This window comes from Triturus cristatus, chromosome 12 (assembly GCF_964204655.1).
Source record: "Triturus cristatus chromosome 12, aTriCri1.1, whole genome shotgun sequence".
NCBI classification, from domain to species: Eukaryota; Metazoa; Chordata; class Amphibia; order Caudata; family Salamandridae; genus Triturus; species Triturus cristatus.
In genome coordinates this window covers 686,791,373-686,796,784 of record NC_140595.1, presented here as the reverse complement: position 1 = coordinate 686,796,784, position 5,412 = coordinate 686,791,373, and positions in this window count along the sequence as shown.

Here is a 5,412-nt window from a genome sequence, read left to right as displayed (position 1 = left end):
TAGTGCCCCACGCAAGACTCCAGATGCGTCCACTCCAAGAGTGCTTAGCACACCAATGGAACCAGGCCCAGGGGCAACTGACAGATCTGGTGTTGGTAGACGGTCGCACCCATTGCTCTCTGCAGTGGCGGAACACCACAAACCTTTCCAAAGGTCGACCGTTCCTGGACCCGGTTCCCCAGATAATACTAACAACGGACGCATCGCTCTCCGGCTGGGGAGCTCATCTATTACACCTCACAGTGCAGGGCACATGGTCGCCGCAACAAAAGCTACTCCATATCAACCATCTGGAGTTACTAGCAATCTTTCTAGCCCTGAAATCTTTTCAAACACAGATTTCAGGCAAGGCAGTCCTCATTCGCACAGACAACATGACGGCCATGTATTATATTAAAAAACAAGGCGGCACACACTCTCCACAGCTCTCTCAACTAGCACAGAGCATATGGAGATGGGCAATTCCCCACAAAATCTTTCTCCTAGCTCAGCATGTCCCAGGAGTCCAAAACACCGTGGCAGATCTGCTCAGTAGACAGACACAACAGATCCACGAGTGGGAACTTCACCCACAGGTTCTTCATCCGTTCTTTCAAATGTGGGGGCATCCACAGATAGACCTCTTCGTCACCCACGAAAACACAAAATGCCCAAGCTTCGCCGCCAGATACCCACACCCATTGTCCAAAGGAAATGCGATATGGATGAACTGGTCAGGCAAATTTGCGTATGCTTTTCCGCCTCTCCCACTCATTCCATTAGTGGTGCGAAAGCTACAACAGCACTCCCTCACACTGATCCTAGTAGCTCCAACGTGGGCCAGACAACCGTGGTACACCACGCTGCTGGAACTCTCAGTAGTACCGCACCAAAAGCTACACCTCTCACCATGCCTCCTAACCCAGAACCATGGAGAGATCAGGCACCCGGACCCAGCTCAGCTCAACCTTGTGATCTGGCTCCTGAAATCCTAGACTTCCCCGTGACTGTATAAACGTCATCAGAGAAGCTAGACGCCCTACCACTAGAGCCTGCTACGCTGCCAAGTGGAAAAGATTTGTTGTTTATTGCCATAACAACACAATCAATCCTCTAGACGTGTCTATACAACACATCATATGCTACTTACTCCACCTACAAAGGTGTAATCTAGCCTATACATCCATTCGTCTACACCTCGCAGCAATTACAGCTTACTTACAAAACAGGCAGCACCTATCGCTTTTCAGAGTACCTGCCATTAAAGCCTTCATGGAAGGCCTCAAAAGAATAATTCCCCCAGAGTACCACCCTCACCTGTGTGGAACTTAAATATCATTCTCACATGGCTGATGGGGCCTCCCTTCAAACCTTTGCATAAATGCGAACTGCATTTCCTCACATGGAAAACAGCTTTCCTTGTAGCCATCACTGCCCTTAGACGGGTCAGTGAGATACAAGCACTTACCATACAAGAACCTTTTCTTCAAATGCACCAGAATGAGGTTGTTCTCTGTACAACCCAAAATTCCTACCTAAGGTCATTTCCGCTTTTCACCTAAACCAATCTGTAGAATTACCAGTATTTTTCGCGCAACCTCAGACCGTTGCAGAAAGGGCTCTGCACATGCTAGATGTTAAACGAGCCTTACTTTACTATATCCAGAGAACACAACCTTTCCGAAAGACCAAACAACTGTTTGTCTCTTTCTCTCCACCACACAAGGGCAACCCCATCTCAAAATCAGGGATAGCTAGGTGGATTGTAAAATGCATCCAGATTTGCTACCACAAAGCAAAACGAACGCTTTCCGTTCCCCCTAAAGCCCATTCTACACGGAAGATAGGGGCTTCCATGGCATTTCTAGGGAACATCCCACTAGATGATATCTGCAACGCAGCTACATGGTCAACACCGCACACTTTCACTAAACACTATTGTGTAGATGTGCAAACCAAGCAACAAGCTAGTGTGGGCCAGGCTGTACTGAAAACACTATTTCAAACCACTGCAACAGATACCGGTGGTTGCCGATAAGGTTGGGAACTGCTATATAGTCTATGCAAAAGTGTGTAATCTGCAGCTCATATGCCTCGAACGGAATATGCTACTTACCAGTATGCATATGTTCTTGGCATGTAGAGCTGCAGATCTACACACGCCCACCCGCCTCCCCGGCTACCTGTATCTGTTCCAGTCTATCTTATTTAGATACAACACACATGGGTTTCTTCACTGTGGTTACTACGTTCCATCTTTCCCTGCTGGCGAAAAACAATCTGAGGATAGAGCTGAAGCCCATGCGCAATACGATCCAAAGGAGGAGTCACCGACCTCGTGACTTCCAAAGACTTTCCAAGAGGAAAAACAAACTGCAAACATCCGGGCCCAACACCAGATGGCGATCTATGCAAAAGTGTGTAGCTCTGCAGCTCTACATGCCAAGAACAGATGCGTACTGGTAAGTAGCATATTCCTTTCCCTGCAAAATGCAATCTCCATCAGCAGTGTTTTTGCAAATTAGTGAGGCTGAATTATGGAATATCTTGCAATTTGACCTAGTAAATATTGTGTGAATGCAAGTGAATTAGTACGTGAATTCCTAATACCACGTTTATCATGTATGTATATCTATTCCAGAGTCGATGACAGCGACTTGGCAAGTTGGCAGTTATGGTTAATGTTGCTGAATGCAATTACACCAAACTTGTCAGAAGATAGATCTTGTCTCCAAGTAGGTCCCTTTTGTCATCTGGTGTATATCCATTCATAGTTTTGGAAACATTTGTGTTACAAAAAGGCCCAGGCTGAACTTGAAAAGGTTGTGGCTTTTGCCTTTTTTTACTTGATATCTACACATTTAGTTCTGAGTGTAAAAAAAGAAGAAAAAAAAAAGCAATCTGGCTTTGACCGAAAATTGTGTTTGCAGTCACCATTCCATGATGCCAACATTTGAAAATTGTGTTGGAGGCCACCAGTGCATGATGCAGAATTTAGAAGATTCGGCTCCAGAAAAAAATTGTTGAGATATATTCGACTCCAGAAACAAATTGTTGGGATATATTGAGTTAGCAGGAAAATTACTCAAAGGCGTATTCAGGGAGATGCCAAAAATGGTAAAACCTATGTTAAAAATGAAAAAAATGCATCTGGTCAGAGATTATAAATTCTGAAAAAAAGTCTATTAAGTGCATGACCCTGCAATACTCACTTGTTAGTGCCACAAAACAAAATAAAGGGGGGAGGCAGAAGAGGTCTGGGGGAAATTGTTCTAACACCCGGCAAGATGTGGGGAAGATGGGTTCAGGAACAAAATGATAGTGCCACAACTGTCTTTTATATGCAGTTGATATGCAGTTAATAGTCCTTGTAACTGGGACTATTGAAAAGATGTCTTCATCCACTCAGTGGCATTAGCCCACTTGTGTGGGTTCGTGGATTGCATCTGACAACTTCGCAACAGATTGATATAACAGCCTACTTGGACATAACTTTACAGAGATCGTGCCCTCTCATCAATTTAATCAATTCAATATGTTGCATTAGAAACAAATTCTTTGATCAACTAAAAACTTAGCCTACTACTGTAACTACTCCCCGCATAGACCAATGTAGTCATCCGCAAGAGCCACAATGATGCTGAGGCTAAATTAGGTTTCTTTAAATATGATGGGAAACCATTGTAAATTATTGATTTATAGTGCCTGGATAAACTAATTATTCAAGTGTATTTCTTTGTGAGACACATTTATTTGTTGTTTATTTATACTTGTGGCCTCTCCTTGCACATTATCAATTGTTATACATAGTTGGTTGTAGCAAGCACTTAAAGCACTTTATACACACACTAGCTATTGCATCCTGACAAGGTATGAAAATGAAAAAATATTGTAATGTCTTAACTGTTTGTAAACATTGAGAAACAGTCCTCTGCCTATGCATATACAGAAGTATTTCCTTACTATTCACAGGCTATTAAATATGATGTGAATTCCTAATACCACGTTTATTATGTATGTATATCTATTCCAGAGTCGATGACAGCGACTTGGCAAGTTGACAGTTATGGTTAAGCTGCACTTTCCCTGGGAAAATGCTTTTTCTGATCTGCCAACATCCTTCGTCCCGTTTTACGAATGTAAATTAAATGTGGATGTCGCATGTGCAGTCCATTTTAGTTTATTAGTTTTGTACAGATTGGTAAAGAGGGAGCAACGTTTTTTGGAGCAGTCAGAAATGTTATTTCCCAGTTTAAGTCCCATAGAATACTGGGGCAGGAGCACAACTGATAGTAAGGCAGCAATGAGAACATACAAGCAGTTGTGAGGTCAGTCCATACTGGGCACCCATGAGAACCCAACTCAATAACAAGCTTTGCCTAGAGTTTCTTTTGTGGCTAGCATGAAGCATATTAATGATTGTTGGCCAATGACTTGAGGCAGCGGGCCCAGACTCTGGTGATATCTCTGTATTCCAGGGATCTCGGCGCCTGTTGAGGATTGGCTAATATGGGTGAGCCCAAAGTATCTTGACAGAGCTGCCCTTAGCTCTGAGCTCTCTCAAAATGTTATGCCTCTCTGGAAACCTCCAGAGCCTATAAGTGCAAATTGAAAAGTAACTCCACTGCAGGAACAAGCCAATCACATGACAACAGACCTAGGCACTAGTCATAAACAAGTATTTGCATAGCCAATAGGTCTCGCCTTTGGGACCTTATAAGTGTTTAGCCATGCAACAGTTGCATAACTAAATATTTATAAGGTCCCAAAAGCGAGACCTATTGGCTATGCCAAGCGGCCCTGCGGCCGCGAAAGTGAAAGTAATCTCGGTAAAGCGCGGCGCGCGCGCCCGCGCACATGCACTGTAGCTCCAGGCTGGCCTGGTAGCACTTTTTGGAGCCCTCTCAATAAGTCTCGCCAGACCAGCGCATGCGCTGGGTCAGGCGAGACCTAAGAAATAAGCAGGGGGAATATTCAGTGATATCACAGAAAGTGACGAAACAGGAAATTATGTTACAATCCTACTTTTGTCTGTGCACAATTGGCCAGCAGTGTAGCACTGCAGCATTGTCCATGGTGTGGGGCTATCATTACATTCATTGGCATCTGGTCTGTTCCACAATCAAAGCTGAGATACAAACTTTGAACTATAAATGTTGAACTTAAATGTATGGGCTCACATCTATTTTGCAATGTTTTTGTAGCGCATTCACCACCATTTGTAACAGCCCATAGACACTTCTGGGCGATAGTAATCTAATGATGCATGTAGCAAGGTCAGGCTGGCCTATAGGGTAGGCTAGCAGTACCAAAAGGGCTGTGTGTAGCAGTTATTATGGCCAGTTGTGGCTGGGCCTGTTTTATGGTCTGGTGGGGATTTTAAATTCGTTGGTATGATTCGCAGGCCTGCAAGTGATTACTAGAGTCAAGACA